This window comes from Macrotis lagotis, chromosome X, assembly GCF_037893015.1.
Source record: "Macrotis lagotis isolate mMagLag1 chromosome X, bilby.v1.9.chrom.fasta, whole genome shotgun sequence".
Lineage (NCBI taxonomy): Eukaryota > Metazoa > Chordata > Mammalia > Peramelemorphia > Peramelidae > Macrotis > Macrotis lagotis.
This window is the reverse complement of record NC_133666.1, coordinates 647,585,139-647,606,421: the sequence shown is the minus strand read 5'-3', so window position 1 is coordinate 647,606,421 and position 21,283 is coordinate 647,585,139. Positions and strand designations below refer to the sequence as shown.

Below are 21,283 nucleotides of genomic sequence, written 5' to 3'. Positions count from 1 at the left end.
AATGATGCTTTATGACCACTTTACATGGATTTTTCAAGTCTAATTGTGAAGCATGTAGAACTGGGGTAGGAAGGACAGGAGTACACCACTGCTAGTTTTCAGTTATGAGATGGTTTCCTTAATTGGGCTCCCTGTTTCTTTGATGTATCTTTCACGTAGCTATCAACTGCTCATATACTGTCAGTGACCCTTGTGGCCCACCAGACCAAAGTGAAAACTACTCATTGTCAGTCACAAAATAAGCACTGTGATTTGATTCTAGCCTACTTTTCCAGAGTTTGTATTATTCCTTTCCTTACATTCTTTATTTGAACAACTTTGGACTAGTCATAGTTCTAAGGTCAGTGTTCTGGCTCTCATCTCTGTATCTCCTCTACACCTGGAACTATCCTCATTTCCAACTCCTTCCTTCCTCCTAGACTCTGTGCTCAGGTGCTGCCCCCTTGGATACATACCCAGCCCTCCTCTCCCAGGTTGACCTTCTTCAGATTTGTATACTTAATTTGTCCCAGTAGAACATGTCATTTCCTTGAGGGCAAGAAGTATTTTATTTTTGTCCAAAGATCTTTATGGTCTACAACAATTCTTTGTATACAGTAAACCTTTAAATATTTGCATGAAATGAAATGTTAGTTTTTCACTTAACTTTTATAAGACCTTCGAACTGAGGATTGAGACAGACTTTATAATCTAGTCTACCCCACCCCCATTTTACAGATAAGGAAACTGAAACTCAAGAAATTTGTCTGTAGTCTAATTGGGATTATGTCATCTCTCCTGAGAACACATTCAACCCTTACCCAGGATCCATTGCAAACAGTCTTGATTGATGAGAAACCCAAGACCCTGAGAGGACCCTGACTTTGACCAAGGTTGTCTAGCCAGTCTTTTGGGCCTCCTAGCAGAACCCAGGTCTCCTGTCTCCAAGGCTCAAACCCTTCCCCTCATGTAGTCTTTGGACTGAACACTTTGGACTGAATTCCTCTCTGTTGAATAGGGTTATAATACAAGGCCAGGAGACTTACATTCCTGAGGTTGTAGGAGGAAGTTTAACTCATTTTTTTCTGTTTCTGAAGTACTATATGCCTTAGGGTCTAGGGTTCCTCCTAATTAACCAGAGGTTAAAGGGGCCCAAGACACTCAGGAAACATCTGCCCCTTGGTCAAGGAAGGGAGCCAGCCCCACTGACTACTCCATTCACAGAGGTTTTAGACAACTTACATGGGGTCCATCAGCTATAAAAGGTAAGGAGGAATTTGAATGAAGTTTCTGACCAGGCTTGTTTGGTGGACTAGCCAGGAAGCTAGTAGTATTCTGAATATTTTGAAAGCAAAAGGAAAGAAAATGACTGCACATGGGCATGTAAAGTGTCATTTGGATTAATAATTCTTAATATTTTTCAAATGATAATTTGGCTTCAGCTGAAAGTATCTGGAAAATAAATTGTTCTGCAAGAAGCAGGCTCTCTTTGTTCCCAGACTGACAAATCTTACAACTCAACCTGTCTCATTCATTATCTTTTGAAATGTGTCCATTTCCAAAATCCCATAAAGATGGGCTCTGCTTGACCTTCAGTGATGGGAGCTCATTGCCTTCAGAGGAAGCCCCTTGCATCATTAAACCCCTCATACTAAAAAAGGTTTTCCTTTTATGGAACTGAAAATCTGTTTTGCAACGTTCCCCTCCCCCCTTCCTGTTTGTCTCCTCAAGCAACATTTAACAACTTTACTCCTGCTTCCCCCATGATAGTCCTTAAGATAATTGGAGGAAGTGATAAGCTCCCCTAAATCCTTTCTTCAGGGTAACCTCCCCAGAAGTCCTTGGTCTTCTAGTTCCCTCCCTGTGCTGGTTGCCTTCCTCTTGTGCCTGTTAGCCTGCCTTTCTCTTCTAGATGTGGCTTTGTGGCTTTCAGGAGACACTGTGGTTCAGATACTGTTTGACCAAGACAGATGATGGTAGCTCAGCACTCCCTTGTTCCAGCTACCTTATTTTCTCTGCTAAAGCTTAGGTTCTTTATTCCCTCCCCCTCTTCCTCTCATCTGAGTTTTGTCTTAACAAAATAGATAGATGGGAAGCCCAAGTAGAAAGCTTTCTTGTTTGTCTAATCTCAGGAAAGCCTAGGCCCTTTGCTTCTGCTCTAAGCATTCTGATCCAGTTTGAATCCAGTTGCTAAGATTGGTACCCACATGTGTCCTCTAGTAAAGGATCTCTTGAGAGATAGGGAAAGCCAGCTCTTGCACTTTTTGGGAAAAACAAATATGAACTACTACCCTTTCATGCAGGGATTAGACTCACTACATATGCCTGCCAGAGGTTGTGGTCAAGTATAGTAGCTTTAAGGTGAGAATCTTACTATTTGGGCCCTTGGAGGGATAGAATTATCTTGTAAATACCAAAAAAAAATTTCCATTTTTGAAGTTAAATTTTGTCTATTTTACTTATTACCTACATTTTGCATTGGTCACCTTTTCTAGAGAGCTGTCCTTTAAAATAAATAAGGGGGTGCCTAGGTGGCGTAGTAGATAAAGCACTGGCCTTGGAGTCAGGAGTACCTGGGTTCAAATCTGGTCTCAGACACTTAATAATTACCTAGCTGTGTGGCCTTGGGCAAGCCACTTAACCCCATTTGCCTTACAAAAGCCTAAAAAAAATAAATAAATAAGATAAAGTAAAGAAGGGGCAGGGGGAGGAGGGAGAAAAAAAATCTGTAAAACTAATTAACATATCACAGAAAAATCTTAGGTTATCTACAGTTCTGTACACCCCTGATCTTCCCTACAAAGAAGCTGAGGGAGGTGTCTAATGATAATAGCCAAATTGGTTATAATGCTGCATGTCCCCTTTTCAAAGCCACTTTCTTTGTTATTATATATTGTTATTCAGATTGGATGTACCAATTCACAACTCCACCAACTGTGTATTAGTGTGCTATATTTCTACCACTAGGTGGGTGGTACATTGGATAGAGCACCAACCCTGGAGTCAGGAGGACCTGAATTCAAATCCAGTCTCAAGATATTTAATGCTTACTAGCTGTGTGGCTTTGGGCAAGTTACTAGACCCTGCTTGCCTTAGACTCAGATGGCTCCAGAGGAAAAAGTGAGGCTGATGACTTTGCACAGCCTCCTCTCTCCCCCCTCCCCAAATACAATTCAGTGCTTGTCATGGCATCACTTCCCTGATATCATGGTCGTCTTCAGGAATGAAGGACAAGCATTATCATCAATATCTTTACAATTTTTTTTTTGTTTTTATGCAAGGCAAAAAGTAAGTTGATTTGCCCAGTGTCACACAGCTAGCAAGGGTCTGAAGTCCTATTTGAACTCAGATCCTCCCTCCTGATTGCAGGGCTGGGTCTCTATCCACCTAGCTGCCCCTCCAATACTGACTTGTCTCATTCTTTGTTATTTTGTTAATTTACTGGGAATGAGATGAATTCTAGGTATTGTTTAGATTGCCTTTCTCTTATTTGTTATCTGAAGCGTTCTTTCATGTAGTTGGATTGGATTCTTCTTCCCCCCCCCCCCTTCAGGGAGTTTATTGAAGGAGATAACTATGTACCTGCATAAATAAGTGCAGGATGGAGGTGTGTGTGTGTGTGTGTCTATAAAATAAATGCAGGGTAAGCCACAGTAGGAATGGGAAAGGTAAGGAAAGGCCTCACATAGAAGAAAGTGCTTGATCTGAGTCTCTTTTATACAGTTATTCATTATTTTCAATTCTTTTGAAATTAACTATTGGGGAAATGGCTTCCATTTCTTAGTACTTTAAGGTTTGCCAAGGGCTTTGTTTCCAACACCTTTATTCTACAGATGGGCAAACTGAGACCTAAAGAAGTTTGATGACTGTCATTCAAACAGAAATTTACTGTCATGCAAACAGAAAATATTACAGCTCAATTTTAACCTAGGTCTTTAAGTAATGGTGTGGAATGTTAGAAGTAGGAGGGGCCTTAGTTTACCAGGTATCAGAGCTGGACAGTCTTTGAGTAGTGTTCCCTGGGAATCTGGTGGTTTTTTTCACATCTGTTTGTGGTAATGGGCCAAGCCAGGCATATTACTCCACCTTTTCTGCTGTGAACATCTGTGTGATTTAGATAACCTTGGTCCCCATGCTTTCAGGTACCACTGGGAGAATATGGTCGTTTTTCCCAGAAATTTTTTTGTTTTTGTATTTGTGTGATGTAAGAGGCCCTTCCAATGTTTAGTCTCCCCTCAGGTTTCACTGGTGGCAGCTGAGAGGACTTAGGCTTAGAACTCAAAAACTCTGCTTCCCCCCCGCCCTTGTTCCCTCCACTCTTTTTGTTGAGTTGCCCCTGACCTGGAAAGATCAAACAACAGCATAAATGACTAGGGGGAGGCGGGGATCGAAAATGATTCCTTCCTTTGGGATTGTTTGTGGTATGACTTGGGCTCTGATTCCTTCCCTCCATCCCTTTTAACTCCATGAATGTGCTCATTTCCTTGAGTTAGATGGGCCACTGTAGACCTAGCCTATGCCAGCTCTGTCCTGCCTAGGCTACTGGGGCCTCTCTGGCTGTTGCGCATCCTGCTGCAGAACCAATTAAGCCTTCCTAGCCCATGGAAATGAACATTTTTTAAGAGACCAGATGAGAGAGAATGACTCACCATTGAGTGAACTTTGATCCATCTGGAGGAAAGAGTTTTGAACGTGATGCACAAAACCAGTGAAAGCCCAGCATGGCCAAGAACAGCTTCCTATCTGGCAACAGGGTGCTTCTGAGGATTTGGGGGAAGAGGTAGCCACGGTGAAGGCCAAACTAGAGTATTGGGCCCAGCAGTACCACATTCACTCTTTACTCTGTCATTTGGTATTAGTTCCTGCCATTATAAAGGGTAGCTATTTCTATCAATTTAGTCCAATAAAGTAGTTATAATAGTAAGAAGAAATCTCTTGAATTTTACACGAACTTTTTTTTTTTTTAGGTTTTTGCAAGGCAAATGGGGTTAAGTGGCTTGCCCAAGGCCACACAGCTAGGTAATTATTAAGTGTCTGAGACCGGATTTGAACCCAGGTACTCCTGACTCCAAGGCCCGTGCTTTATCCACTATGCCACCTAGCCACCCCATTACACCAACTTTTCAAAGCTATTTCCATTTGTGTTATCCCCATTTTATAGACAAGAGTTGATGCAGCAGAAGGACCAGAATGGTTAAGTCTCTTTGCTAAGTAAGGTAGCATCCACATCTTTTCCATCTGTAAAATAGATGGACTGAATATAGTCTTTGAGGACCCTTATTACACCACAACCCCATGAGCTCTGGGCCTTGAATTATAGAGGTAGAAGAAATCTTAATTGATCTCTTATATAGGCAAGGGAACTGAGTTCCAGAAACAGCAAGTGGCTTTCCATGGTCTTGAACCCAGTCTTGGGTCACTTAAGCCCAATTAATCAATTTATTTGCAAGCATTCAGAATAATCATTTTTCTTAGGAGGGAAGGGTCTCAAATGTAATTTGATGAAGAGTTTGTATGTGGAATTAGAAGACATGGCTTTAAAGGCCATCTCGGGACTTGGAGGGACTTTGGGTATATCACCTCTCTGATCCTTAGTTTCCTCATCTTTAAAATTAGGAAGTTGGATTGTAAAATCCCTTTCAGTTCCAGACCTCTGACCTCATTATCTTATAATCCAGTATTTGGTCAAAAAAGGAAATCTGTGACTTTCATAAAACTTGTTCTGTAACTAAGATTGCAAGCCTATCTTTTGCTGAATTTGAATAGTAATATGTAGGTTCCTGAACCCATCCCCTCATAGTGAGTCTGGTTTTCTCAATCTGCCTTTGGGACTTGGAAAAGTTTGATGGCCTCCTAGGAATCCATTTTTTAAAAGAAAAATTTTTTTTCCAATTATATATTTAAAAAGCTTTTCAACATTTATCCACTTGCATATTTATAAATTACAAAATCTTTTCCCTACCCCCAGTGGTGAACAGTCTAGTGAACATTGTACATGTACATTTTTATTTAACATGTTTATATATTAGTTATTTTATGTCTGAGGAATTAGCATTAAGGGAAAAGAAAGAAAATAATGGATTAGGAAGGAAAAATCTAAGAGAAATTTTTAAAAAGTGAACATAGTGTTCCTTCAGATTCTGAGATTTGTGGGGTTTGGTTTTTTTTTTTTTTCCCATCTGGATGTGGATGACATTGTTCATAACAGGTCTCCCAGGGTTGTCCTAGTTCTCTGAACTGCTGAGACGAGCAACATCCATTATAGTTGATAAGTTCACAATATTGTTGTGAATGTATATAATACTCTTTTAGTTCTGATCCTTTCACTCAGCATCAGTGCATATAATTCTTTCATGCTTCTCTAGAGTCTGACCATTCATCTTTTCTTATAGAACAGTAGTACTTCATAACATTCATATACCGTAACTTGTTTCAGTCATTTTCTATTGATTTCCAATTCTTTGCGACTTCAAAAAGATCTGCTACAGATATTTTGGAACATGTGGAATTTTCCCCATTTTTTTATGATTTCCTTGGTATTGCTGGGTTAAAGGGTATGATCATTTTTATTGCTCTTTGAGCATAGTTCCATATTGTTCTGCAGAATGGTTGGATTATTTCACAACTCCACCAATAGTACATTAATGTGAGAATCCATTTTCTCTCTTTCTCTCTCTCTCTCTCTCTCTCTCTCTCTCTCTCTCTCTCTCTCTCTCTTTTTATAGATTTTTGCAAGGGAGTAGGGTTGCTTATGATCACATAGCAAAATATGTATTAAGTGTCTGAGGTCAGATTTAAACTCAGGTCCTCTTGACTCCAGGACCACTGTGCCACCTTAACTACCAGAATCCATTTTAAAAGTGAACATATCAATGATTGTTTTACTAAAAGTTTATTGAAATTCACATGAGAAAAGGCTTGGTGGAGACAAGACAGGCATTGGGGGTATGAGAGTCTGTATTTGTGACTTTGCTTTGTCACCTAAAGACGTAGGTCTCCCATGGTATTATCTGGGTGAGTAACTGAAGAGGATCTGTATTGCTTATTTAAAAATATGCATTAAACAGCTTCTTCTTGGTAACTATGGTACTTCATGGCCTCAGACCAACTAGGTAATGGTCCAGGAGGTAGCAGAACAGATCCAATGCAGAATCTTGTTTTAGGTCTGAAAATTTTGTAACTGCAATACCAGAATCATTCTGAATTAAGTGTTTCATAGATACCTTATTGGAAAAAGATTGGGGGCAATATAAAGCTGCAGGTCACAAATGGAGACCAAGGGAAAAGATTGAGATGGTGACCAACTAGTTTATTATTATTCTGTGTAGTCTTTTTTTTTCGAGATTCAAATCTATTAATTTCATTGATGGAAGAAATACTAATATAGAAATTTCATACTTAGTGGCATATCATCAGCTTTTTTTGTAACACAATTTTAAGATTATTTGGGACTTTGAGAAGTTGAAGGATTTGCCCAGAATCACAGAGTTAAGTTGGACTTAAACTTCAGGTCTCCTGACTCTTGGCAGCTTCTATATCACTTCCCATTAGTATCTATGAAATAAATCTTTAATTTTTTAAAGGTAGCTATATTAGTTTCTTGACTTTAAAAACTGTAAACATATAGCCATGTGTAAAAGCACATTAAGGTTCATTTTTCTCTTCTGCCACTTTTCACATTTGCATTCAGGCTCTCAGCTTCCTATATGCAATGACACCATGAGTTTGTGGATCTTTATGTGCCGCAGAAATGCTCTGTGAGCAACAGGATCATTGTGGCCAATGACCATGTGTCCATCTAGATGAACGTGACTGAGGTTGACAAGGTCACTGGCAGATTCAATGGCCAGTTTTTAAAACATATGCAATTTGTGGAGTATTTCGTAGAATGGGAGAATCTGATGACTCTATTCTCTGGCTGGCAAAAAAATGATGGTATTGTTTCAAAGAACTTCTAATTGAGGAAATCTTGTGGAATGCTTTAATAAGTCAGAAAAACAGCAAAAAAAAGGCAGCACATTAAGAGCTTTTCACTTTTAAAACTTAAGGAATCAATGTTTCCCCAAGTCTGAGAAAAAGAGAGAGAGAGAGAGAGAGAGAGAGAGAGAGAGAGTCTCCCACTCAACTAAAATCTTAGTGATAGATGTCAGAGCTGAAAGGAATCTTTGAATAGACTATATTAGTGCTGCAGGTGGGCCATTGGGAAGGTCCAAACAAAACCTGTAATTGAACCTGCTGGCTTTATTTCATTTATTTATTTTGCCTGCTAATTTTATAGATGTGTACATGACCAACCTACAAAGGTAAAGTTTTACAAAGCTGCCTATTTAGGACTGAGAGGAAATCTTTCAGTCTAGCCCCATTATTTTACAAATGATGTAACACAGGTATTAATTGAGTGAGGCAGGATTTTAATTCAGGCCTTCTGACATTAGATCTAGCATTCTTTTCATTGTTTCATTTGCCATCTAATATTAGAGTTTGAATGATCATATTATAGGATCATCCCTGAGCAGACTCTTGAAGATTAAGGGTTGGTATGTTGAGCTCTAAAGCTCAACCAGAGCCCAGAGTTTCCTTACCTCCATTCTCAGTGCTGCGCCTAGCCAGCTTTTTCTAAGTAGCTACCAGCCCAGAATGAGAGGACCCCCCCCCCTCAGAATTTGAGAGCATTTATTTTTGTGAATAGAAGACTTGGGTCATTTTAACCTAGATTTTATTGTATTGATTTTAAGATTTTGGGGATTGGGGAGGCAGGAAGTAAGTTTGGTTTCTTCATTCAAATGGAAACAAGCCCTCCAACCAAAATCTATTTTAAAAGATGTTTTAAAAAATTTGGCTATAGAATTTTCTTCTTGCTCCAAGCTTTCAAGCAGCTAAGATACTAACCTTCAAAACTAACTACCAGTCATATCCAATAAGAAAATGTTTCTTCCAGCCAAAAATCTTTTCCCACCTACCCCACCCTCCAAGGCCTTTTAGACGAGAGGCTGTGGTTGCAGCTCACTCTCAGAGTCAGATTTAATTATTGCCTCACCAGAGTCAATCAGGATTGCTGTAGAGAGCTATTACTATTCTCTGGCCTACAACCCATTGGTGGCCCTTCATATGAGGTCCATGGGTGCTATGATCAGGGACAAAGTAAGAGGAAAAATAAAAAGGGGCTGAATTATAAAGCAATGAAACTTCCTTTAAAAAGTTAAAATAAATATTCATTAATGATGTCCTTCTCTGGTTCTTCATCACAGTGAAGAAGTAACCCTGTACTCTTTGAAGGGCAGTGCTAGGTACTCTGCTATTTGCAGTGATCTTCTAATAAGGGGATGAGGAAGGGATGACAGGATACTAGCTATACTGAAGAAATCATAAGTCCCTGAAGTATAACTTCAGTTAAGTATTGAGATCCTAGAATCTTTGAATTTCAAGGCCAGACAGGGTCTTAATTTAATCATCTTGCCCAGCTTCTTATCTGGGGTAGGTGACATCTGCTCTATAGATCCCCTCATGGGGATCATTCAGCCCCTAAAGGCAGGCTGCTGCCAGAAAGAGTTAGTTGCCTTTCATTGTTAGACATCTCAGATTGCTACGAAGTGCCTCCTTCCTTCAGAATTGCCTCCCTGTAACTTCTTTTTGGTCCTGTTTCTGCCTTTGGGGTCAAACAAAATGAATCTGCTCCTTCTTAACCATGAAAATCTTTTGAAGTAATTTTCTTTATTGTAAGTTTAATATAAATTTGTTTTGATATGTTACTTCCAACTATATCCCTTTAGTACCTGTAGAGTCATCCCTCATAGTAAAAATTTACCTAACAAAATGAGGCAAAAATGATCAACACCAAAAATCTATATACCACATTTTTGAGTTCCCCATTTCTTCGTGCAATAAAGAAGATAGTGTGGTTTTCCATCACTATTTTGAAACAAACTTTGGTCATTTTGTTTTTGTAATCATCTTTATTGTTTTCCTGGTTCTGCTTATTTTATTTTGCATCAGTTCTTACATCCATAATCAGTAAGTCTTTATTAAGTATGTACTGTGTAAAACTAAAATTCAAGCTGCTTGAGTTCCCTATGCATCTGCATTAATCTCAGAGTTTCCATTTTTCTTTGACATTGAAATATTTTTTTCTTGTGTATTCAGAATTTTGATCTGTAGCTTGTCATCCTTATTTGGATCATCTTCCCAAGTAGAATAATCATTCCATTATATACTGCAAACCCTTTCTCTGAGGTCTTTGAAATGCTCTCCCAAAATCTAGGACTGAATTCTCTTCTTAACCCAACTTTATTTTTAAAGGTTCTTTGCAAGGCAATGCGGTTAAGTGGCTTGCCCAGGGTCAAACAGCTAGGTAATTATTAAGTGTCTGAGGCCGGATTTGAATTCAGGTACTCCTGACTCCAGGGCCCGTGCTTTATCCACTGCGCCACCTAGCCGCCCTGTTGATAACATTCTATACCAAGTTGTTTATTAATACTTAGGAAATCATTTTTGTTAATTTACACAAATAATAGATCAAATAATTATTATTGTTGCCAGAAGACCTTATTGTGCTTTTAGTGTGTATATAATAGTTAATAATAATAGCTTATAGTTTTGCAGCACTTAACCAGGTACCAGGCACTGCCATAAGCATTTTACAATGATTATTTAATTTGATCCTCACAGCAGCCTTGGGAGGTGGGTGCTATTGTTAGCTCCATTTTACAGATGAAAAAACTAAGGCAAACACATGATTTGCCCAGGATCACACAACTAGCAAATACCTGAGACAATATTTGAACTCAGGTCTTCCTGAATCTGTATTCACCTTGAGTCACCTGTCTCTATAGCTACCAAAATTACAGCTGGCATTTATATTATGTTCTGGGAACGATATGGTAAGAGTTCTTGTAACCTTCTCTGAGGTTTATAACAAAATTATATTGCGAGTTTTGAGATTAGTAGATTGTCACTTTGGTAGTCAGGGGAGGGGCGGCTAGGTGGCACAGTGGATAAAGCACCGGTCCTGGAGTCAGGAGTACCTGGGTTCAAATCTGGTCTCAGACTCTTAATAATTACCTGGCTGTGTGGCCTTGGGCAAGCCACTTAACCCCATTTTCCTTGAAAACCCCAACCTTTAGGGAGAAAGTAGTGGTATATTTCACTGCCCAAAGAGAAGAGCCCTGAATGTGGGCACTCATTCTCTGAATGGTCCGAGAAAGCACTGCAGCTTTCTGTCCACCTGGACTCTGCCCCATATTGTCTAAGATGTGCCTTAAGGGCTGAGGGACGGGGCTTGTGATGAGTTGATGATTAACTCCTCTTTCTAGTGAGCTTTTCATAATCTGCTAATTCCAAAGTCACATACTTGCAATGTTATGTGTTGTGCCAGAAGCCAAATTTTAGAAAGATTAGACTGGAGGGAAATCAAGGAGGACATGGAAATTTTGCCATAAAAGTATCATTGAAAAAACTGAGAATGTTTAGCTTAAAGAAGAAAAGCCAAATGGGTTGGAGTCTTGTAGAGGCTGAAGGTTATGGTCAGAGAGAATACTCAAGGACTATAGTGCTTTGGCCCCTTGTTGGAAGAATAAAGAGAATAAAAAGGAAGGGGAGCAGTCAGGCTTTAGCTCAGCTGACGCTAGAATTTCCTATCCAGCAATGAAATGATTTACCAGAGGACTAAAGTAGAATTTTTTTTTGGAGTTGATCCAAGTGGAGGTTGGATGATCACACTAGTAAAGGAAGTCAGGAAGGAATTCATTTCTGAGTTGGTAAGTTGGAGAAGATGTCCTCAGTTTCAGCACCAGCATTCTGTTCTGAGGTATATTACAGATCTGATGTTCTAGGTTCGAGAGTTCATTCTGCTAATCGAAATTCCAGGGTCCTTATAGCTTCGGTGCATCTCTCTGGTAGAATGTGAGCCTCCAAAGGCCTCTGTCTCATTTTAGGTGGTATATCCCCACTCCCAGGTCTGACATCATTTTGTGCTTTCAGGGAGTGTCTAGCTCAAAGGTTCCCTTCTACCCTCTGCAGTTTGTCCATCTTTTCCTGAATCCTCTGTTTCCCTTCCTACTTGCCCACCTTTCTAGAGATTCCATCACTTGGCCTCCAGCCCTGGTACTGCCTCTTAGCTGGGTGACTTGGGGAGTCATTTGTAAATTAATGAGAAGTTGGGTTCCATCATTTGATTGACTTTCCACCTCTTAAAATCCTGTGCCTACACTGTGCCAAGGGAAGGATGCTCTTATGTGCTCTCTCTGTCTCTTTCCTCTCTCTCATCCACTGTTCCCTCTTTTGAGCTTCTACAGGTCCTGAATTTTTTTCCGTCCCTGAATTGCTTATTGTACATGTGCTCTCACCCTCACCTTGCCCAGCAGTGTGCTAGACAGGGACATGTCTTATTTGCCATGTCTCTTGAAATACCCAAGCCAGGATCCTAGTTAATAGTGGCTTAAAAAATGTTTGTGCTCTCTTGCCTTCCAGAACCTGCTCTATTTGTCAGTCCAACCTAAGCTGGGAGTCACTTTTCAATCTGATCACTTGTCTTCAGAGTCTTTCAGTAACTTATTGTCTGCAGGCATTCAGGGCTTCAGAGGTAGCACGACCCCAAATCATTGGTCTTGGGGGTGCATCATGACTTTGCTTTTACACATTTCCTTTCTTTGAAGTCTCTTCTCTTTATGTATTTACTTAAACTATTTTCTATGTTTATATAGGTAAGATAAGTCAAAAGTGCTAGTGGAGTGAGCGAGGAAAGAAGAATAACCTAGTTAGGCTTATTCCATTTATCCTCTTAGGGCTGGACTTAGAGCAATGGATAGAATTTGCAGAAAGGAAGATTTTTTGACTCTGTAAGAAAAACCTTCTGAATAATCTGAACTGTCTCAGTAAGGAATGGGATTGAAAGATAGTGAGCTCCCCATCATTGGAGGTCTCCAAAGACAAAACTACGTGACTGACCTCTTGTTAGGGATTCAGAGTGTGTGGGGGGGTATTCCTGTTCAGATGAGATAGAAAGGGCAGGTGATCATACCTCCCATCCAACTCTGAAATTCATTGATTATATTTATTTCTTTCAATAAGCTTCTTCAGGGGGTGGCTAGGTGGCAGAGTGGATAGTGCACCGGCCCTGGAGTCAGGAGTACCTGAGTTCAAATCTGGCCTCAGACACTTAATAATTACCTAGCTGTGTGGCCTTGGGCAAGCCACTTAACTCTATTTGCCTTGCAAAAACCTAAAAAAAAAAAAGAAAGAAAGAAAGCTTCAGTTTTTCCTTCCTTTCATCCAACTTACTAAATTTCCTCATTATGAGGAAATCATCAGGAGCATCAGGAACTTATCATTATGTCCCTATTTTATAAGATAATAAATATTGTTACATTTCTATCCAGTGCCCCTCCTGGGGCCATATCCTAAAAGAGGTCCACTGGAGAGAGCAGTGGTAGGCATTTGACTTCTAGATCCTGGGACCAAGGGGGGCAGGGAATATGGAGCTGGGAGGAGGGAAGGATCTTTTCCTTTGACCTCTGAGGAAAGGGGGTACCACCTACCAACTCTAGCTCATCTGTTTCCTGGATTGAGGGATGACCAGACATAGTTATGTTTAAGGTGAAATATTTTCTTTATTTTGTCCTCTTCCACACTGCTCCACTACACAGGCTTCAGGAAGGGACAGGAGACTCATCCCAAGCATCTAAGGTCCCTGAACTGGAGTTAACCATGTAAAACCTGTAAAATAAAGGAACTGGACTGAATGTAATGCTCCAAAATTCCTTCTAACTTTTAAGTCCTTTGAGACAAGGTTTTCAAAGCAATTCAGATATAGAGCTATTGGGAAGGGGGATTCTAGTCTCATTTTTTTCCTATGGGGAAACTGAGGCACAGAAATGTTGAAATATTCTCAAAGTCAGAGTAAGAATTTGACTCAGTGAGCTCAGTTCTTTCTCTAGAATTACTTCCCCATCTCCTGGCTTATCTTTCAGTGTGTAATTTTGTCAAGGCTGTTTGCATTGTGCCTCATGGTTATCTATTAAACCCAAGATCTTCAGTCTGACTTTCAAGGGTCTCTCTCCTTAGTTTTACTTCACCTTATTTCATGTCTTCCTCTAGGCTCATGGCCTTTCTTTTCCCCAGAAACCCTTGCTTGGCTCTGTCGCTTTCCTTGAAGCCTTCCTTGTCTGCACTGCAACAGAGAGATCTGGTCCACCCCCTCATTTTACCGAGGGGGCAGCTGAGGCTCTGATGGCTTCAGCGACTTGCTCGGAGTCATGTAGAGTCAGGGTTTAAATCCAGACCTTAGAACTGCCAGCGTTTTCCCCATGATTCAGTGCTGCCAAGCAGGGATGTGTCCTTGCTTCTTACTTGGCTTCTGTCTCTGCCCTCCCTCCCTTCTTCTGATGCTCACCTGGTCTTTTGCATTGGCAAGTATGCTGAGAAGTCTTAGAAAGGGGATTGCATTCTTGCTTTCTTTAGGACCAGGACCAGCCAGAAGTCACACCACATGAGAGGGCAGTCAGCACCAGCCTGTTTGTCCCACAGGTGGGAGGCTGTTCTGGCTGATGGCCAAGTGAAGCTGTCTTCCTCAGCCCACCTCCACTCTTATCAACTCCTATTCTAGGGGAACACTCCCAGCCCCTCATTACCTTACTCACCCACCAGATCTGTGGGATATGAGATTTAGTCACACTGTGATGTGGCACTTCTTGGTATTTAGGAGATTTTGAATCTGGGTCCAGAGGCTCCAGCTGCAGAGTTCTGTCTCTTGCTCAGGACCCTCGTAATAATGTGTTTAGCTCTGGCTGCCATGTTTGAAGAATGAAATTGAGAAACTAAAATATGTCAGGACAGGCAGTCTAAGATGAAGAAAATTCTGTCCTCAGACAAACATTTGCAGGAACTGGGACTGTTTCACCTGAAGAGAAGCTTTGGGATGGGGTTAGTCTTCGTATACTAGACCTATACGGAGAAGTTAACAGACCCAAAAGGGACAAGTTGTCCAACAGCAGAGAACAGCAGGTCCTGGGGTTCAAATCCTGCTCCTGACACTGTCCCTGAGTGACTATTGCAGGTCATTTTACCTTCTTGGGATGCAGTTTTCTACAGCTGTAAAATGAAGGGCTTGGATGACCGCTACCATTCCTTCCATCTATGACTGGGTGGTCTTGAAGAGCAGTTTCTCATCATTGGCGGTGGGGCTTCAGCAGGGCTTGGGTTCTAGTCTTCTTATCCAGAATGCTACAGAGCAGATTTCTGCTCAGATGGAGGGTTCTCTTAGTTTAGCTATTCCTTATGGGAATAACTTATTCTTTCCCCCTTCCTTTCCTTTGTAGTGCCTTGACTTAAATGCCTAATTAGAACCCTAGCTTCCTTTTGGATCTGTGTGTCAGATGGATGCAGGTTTAGTCTTTTTGTGCTCTGGGTCCAGTATGTCATTAGCTTTCAGGCTTGCTTTCCCTGTGCCAGTGGACCTTCCCCTCAAGTCTTATTCACGTTGAACTGTAAGAGACCTTCTCCTAAGTTTGTTGCCACTGCCACAGTGCAAAGGAGTTCAGACAAAGGCAGTTATAACATTGATTGTCTTGCTGTCCTGGGAGCCCTGGGGCAGCTGGTCCTGCAGGGTTTCTGGCATCAGATCCTGGAAAACACTTCACCACCCCCATAGCCAGATGGCATGATCTTGACTGTCCTCTGATCAGAGGACCTCAGGAACAAAGGCAGGGCAGTCCATGGGTGTTCTGCCTTCATCCCTTCCCTTAGGACACCACACATCTGCGTCATATTTCAGGAGAGGTGGTCCAGATAATGCACCAATGACAGATAATGCACCAATGAGAAGAAATAATCCCGAGGTCAATCATTTACTCCCCAAACTTGAAACTTTGTTTTACTGGTTCCTGGAAAGTTTTATGAGACATCTTTGCCATCTTTCATCAAGAAGATTGAACTGTAGAGTGTGGTTGGCTTAATACTGCAGAGCTACTTAAGGGAAAGCTCAGTTCCATCTCATTACCTATTCTTTGTTGTCTTAATGGTGCCTATTTTTATAGCATCATTTCTGGATATACCCTCCACCCTTCTCCACTCCATGCCCAATGAAGTCTTCCTTTGTAACAAGGAAAAGCAAGAAAGTTAAAGATCCACAAACTCTGCTTTGGCATATGCAACATTTTACCTACATAGACTGCCACTTCTCAAATGAAAGGAGGGATTTCCTTAGTTTTTTTCTGGGGTTTAGAGCAATTGTCCTCCAGTATGTAGTTTGCAGCTCATTTTATTCATTTCATGACTGTTATTTTTGTTATTTACATTGCCTCCACTTTTTTAATTGATTTTTTTGGTTTATTTATTTTATATTATTACAATGTTTTTTGTTGTGAGAGTGAATGTAAACCCCCCAAAAAAGATAAACCTCAAGAATAGTGAGAAAGAAAAGTGTACTTCATTCTGTGTTCAGATTCCCATGACTCTGTCTTCTTTATTATAAGTCCCAGAGAAGTTGCTTCACTATTTTTCCCATAGTTGCTATTACTAGCTGCATTTTCCTCCACTCTCATTTATTTTATTCTCTCTCTCCTTTCACTCTGTCCCTGCTCAGAAGTATGTTATATCTGAGTACCCCTCCCACGATCTTCTCTCTTTTCTATCACCTACTCCTCCTCCCCCCCATTCCCCTGTATACCATCCCTTTACTCTCATTTTTCTCTAGGGTAAGATAGATTTCTATACTCTATTAAGTGTGTATGTTATTTCCTCTCTGAGACACTTTTTTTATTAGAGATTTTATTTGAGTTTTACAATTTCCCCCCAATCTTACTTCCCTCCCCCACAGAAAGCAATCTGTCAGTCTTTATTTTGTTTCCATGTTGTACATTGATCCAAATTCAGTGTGATGAGAGAGAAATCATATCCTTAAGGAAGAAACAAAAAGTATAAGAGAGATAACAAGATCAGACAGTAAGATATCTGGGTTTTTTTTTCTAAATTAAAGGGAATAGTCCTTGGACTTTGTTCAAACTCCATGGCTCTTTATCTGGAGACAGATGGTCTTCTCCATCACAGACAGCCCAAAATTGTCCCCGATTGTTGCACTGATGGAATGAGCAAGTCTATCAAGGTTGAGCATCACCCCCATGTTGCTGTTAGGGTGTACAGTGTTCTTCTGGTTCTGCCCAACTCACTCAGCATCTTTTTGAGACATTTCTGATGAGAATGAAGGCTCGCTCATTCCTCCCTCATCTTCCGCTGCTTCATTCCATTGCCAAAGCTTTATCTTGACTCTTATGTGAAATATCTTATCCTCTTCTTCCTCTCCTTTCCCTTCCTCCCAGTACTTTCCTTTATCACCCCCTGACTCCATTTTGTTTTACTACATGATACCATTATATTTTAATTCCTTCCTGTACCTTGTCTATGTTCCTTCTAATTGCTCTTATAAATGAGAAAGTTCATATGAGTTATCAGTGTCTTCTTCCCACACGGGAAGGCAAACAGTTCAACATCATTAAGTTCCTTGTAATTAGTCCTTGTCTACCCCCTCTGTGGTTTACCTGAACCCTGTAATTACAGATCAAACTTTCTGTTCAACTCTGGTTGTTTCAGTAGGAAAGTTTGAAAGTCCCCTGTTTCATTGAAAATCCATCTTTTTCTCTGAAAGAGAATGTTCACTTTTGCTGGGTAGTTGATTCTTAGTTGTAAACCAAGATCTTTGGCCTTCTGGAATATCATATTCCAAGCTCTACAAGCCCTTAATGTAGATGCTGTCAGATCCTGTGTAATTCTAACTATAGAGCCATGGTAGTTGAATTGTTTGTTTCTGGCAGCTTTTAGTATTTTCTCTTTGACTTGGGAGTTTTGGAATTTGGCTATAATATTCCTGGGAGTTTTTCTTCTGGGATCTCTTTCAGGAGGTGATCAATGAATTCCCTCAATTTCTGTTTTGCCCTCTGCTTCTAGCATCTCAGGGCAATTTTGCTATATTATTTCTTGAAGAATTAAGTCTAGGCTCTTTTCCTGGTTGTGATTTTCAGGTATCCCAATAATTTTTAAGTAATCTCTCCTGGTTCTGTTTTTGAGGTCAGTTGTTTTTCCAATGAGATATTTCACATTTTCTTCTAATTTTGGGTTCTTTTGGTACAGTTTTATTTCTTCCTGATTTCTTGCAAAGTCATTGGCTTCCTTTAGGTCCATTCTACATTTGAAGGAGTTATTCAGAGAGCTTTTTTACTCCTTTTCCAGCTGGCCAGTTCTAATTTTTTAGGGCATTCTTCTCCTCATTTGCCTTTTGTGTTGTTTTTTCCAGTTGACCTAAACTGGTTTTTAACATTTTATTTTCTGCAGTATTTTTTTGTATTTCTTTCATCAAGCTGCTGACATGGTTCTCATGATTTATCTGCATTGCTGTCATTTCTCCTCCCAATTTTTCCTCTACCTCCCTTAATTGCTTTTCAAAGTCTTTTTTTGAGTTCTTCTACTGCCTTAGCCCATTTTCTATTTCTCTTAGAGCTTTTGGATACAGAAGATTTAAGTTTGTCATCTTCTCAGTGTGTATTTTGATTTTCCATGGGACCAAAGTAATTTGCTATGGTCAGATTCTTCTTTTTTTCTTTTTTACTCATTTCCTCCGCCTATGACTGATTTGCTGCACTTCCAAGCCTTTGGGAGGTTTTGGGGACAATCTACAGAGACCTTAATTCCTCCAAGGTCTTATGAGAGGCTATGACTGCTCTCTTGCCTGTGTTCTGGTATGTGGATGACCATAGGTCCTCCCCCCTCTGCCCTGGAGTTATATTAGGAAGGTCCCTGCTCAACTATGGTGGTGTGGGGGCCCAGACTGTACCCTGGATCTAAGTGTGAACAAACAGCTGAGTCCTGCCCCAGAGAGAGCAGAGAGATCTCTACAGCCTCCTCCGACCCCCTTACCCACTGCTCTGGAAGTGCTGGGTGGCTTCCCTGATTCCCGCTGCATGTTCTCACTGCAGGACTACTCTGAGGCTGGTTCTACTCCGCAGAGTGCAGCAGAGTTCTCTCATCAGCCCTTCAGGCTATCTCTGGTGATCCCTGGGCCAAGAGGTCTGGAAACTGCCCCCTCTGCCATGGACCCAGATGTCCCCAAGGCACCCAAGCACTTCACAGGGGCTGTTCCTGGAAGGTTGGTGCTGGTTTGCTCCAGCCCAGCTGCACTGTCCGCAGCTCTTTACAGCTCCCAGTTCCAGTGAAACAGACCTTTCTTGCAGATCTTCTAAGTTTTCTTAGATTGGGAAATTGTATCACTCAGTCTTTCTTTTGGTTCTGCCCCTTTAAATTTTGACTAGAGTCATAATTTGATGACTCTTGGAGTATTTTGGAGAATGAGTTTCCAGGAATTCCTGCCTTCACACCACCATCTTGGCTCCACCCTCACCCCCCTATTACCTCCACTCTTGAAAGACTAATCAGATGATTTGCCTGACCATGTACACTTTTTCTCCCTCTTGGAAATTCAAACCTTTATCCTCATTCATTAGACTCTTGTTTTTTGTTTTTTGGTTCCTACAGTTCTCTCAAGACTCATGGAAAGGCCACGTTTCTGAGTAAACCTTTTAGAACATGGCCACCAAGATGTTTGCATACCATATAGAACTGAAAGGGCATATTCAAAGTTGCCTAGTATTCAAACAATAATTTGCTAGAGGAAAAAGTCCAGAGGGGAGAAATGAGAGCCATAGCCAAGACTGACCCCCCCCCCCCCCCACAAGTCTCCTTATATCAGTATAGGTGTTATTTCTAACATATTCTTCTGTAGACTAGTGTCTTTCCAGACGGGAAGCTAGAAAGAAATTGCCAAAGCCTATATACTGTCCCGGCTTTCTCAGAAGTATTCTGCATTTTCTAGGGCCTCAACTTAACTTTCTTCCTATTTCATGTTCTGGGGTGTTGGCCTCAGTCTGAACTTATTTTAGCTGCTTAGTTTCACACTCTACTTCACTTGTGTTCACTTAATTCCAAACCAGATCTCTGGTCTTGACTTCTTAGCTCAGTTTCAGCCCACAGATTATATTTATTCCTTTACATTAACCCTGTCACTCTTCTCCCCTTATCTCTATATGCTCAGGCCAGCAAATATTAATTCAGTGATATGGGGTGGAGCAGAGAGATGCAAGGATGAGACACAAGGAGTTAATCTAGTGGGAGAGAAGACTAGAGATTGAGATTGTTTTTATTTATTATTTATTTTAGGTTTTTGCAAGGCAATGGTGTTAAGTGGCTTGCCCAAGGCCACACAGCTAGGTAATTATATAAGGTGTCTGAGACCAGATTTGAACTCAGGTCCTCCTGACTCCAGGGCCGGTGCTCTATCTACTGCACCACCTAGCCACCCCTTAGAGATTGAGATTGGATAAATGTAGGAAAGGGTACAAAGTACCACAGTGGGCTGCAGATGGTGGGTGGAGAGACCATCAAGAGTTCACTTGCTTTAAGGAAGAAATAGTCTTTGAGAAGGGCCTAGAGGAACTTTCTAGGCTGATGTAGGGCATTCCAGGCAGAGAGACCAAAACAACCTATGCCAAGGTGTATAATTGGGAAGTTGTAAGAAATGTTTCTGACTGCCCCTTGCTTTTTATTCCTTCAATCTTTAGTAATCTTCCCTGTAGAGTATGGGAGCCATGGCAACAGTGATAGATTCAATGAATGAAGGAGCTTTTTAGGAGTGAATTAATTAAATGTTTGGCCAAATATAGTAGGCAAATGATATTATGAATAGCCAAATAAGCCTTGACAGAAAAAAGGTTCCCCACACCTGCTTGTAGCATAACACCCTACCCCCCCCCCCCCCACAATCCAGGGGGTTTCACAGCCTGGGACAGGAACCCTTGCAGGGTCAAGGATTTGGTAAATAGTAGACATGAAACTTAGAACTCCTTCGCATTGTAAGAGCGGGGAGTGTACACTGTCCAGTTCTTTCACACACATTCACACACACAACCCTCTCCCCGGTCCACCAAACAAATTAAGCTTAGGTCTGAGTCCCAGGGTACATATATGATAGGTGAATGAAGGAACCCTTAGTGTGTTCTCATACTCTGTTTTTTTAAAGAGTTCGTGAAAAAAGAAGCATAAGAAAAAAATAGTTTTCCATTTTACAGATAGAGAAAATAAGGTTCTGAAAAGGGGTAAATCACTTGCTTAGTTCTATGGTAGCTGAGCTGAGACTCTATTAGAACCCCTGTCTCTTGCTTCACAGTCCAGAGTGCTCTCTTGACTTTACCACTGCTACTGTTCTAGGGAGGGTGTAGATCCCAGGTTGGCCAAGACCTTTGATACACATACTCTGCCTCATTTCCTT

The 21,283-nt window shown here is 40.9% G+C and overlaps 1 protein-coding gene and 1 pseudogene across 7 annotated transcripts in view; both read left to right on the top strand.

Annotated features, from left to right (window-relative positions):
* The window catches only part of CSNK1G2 (casein kinase 1 gamma 2), a 91,179-nt gene that overhangs the window by 54,598 nt on the left and 15,298 nt on the right, over positions 1–21,283 (top strand). The window lies entirely within an intron of this gene.
* LOC141496955 (small ribosomal subunit protein eS21 pseudogene) lies at positions 4,701–19,693 on the top strand (annotated as a pseudogene).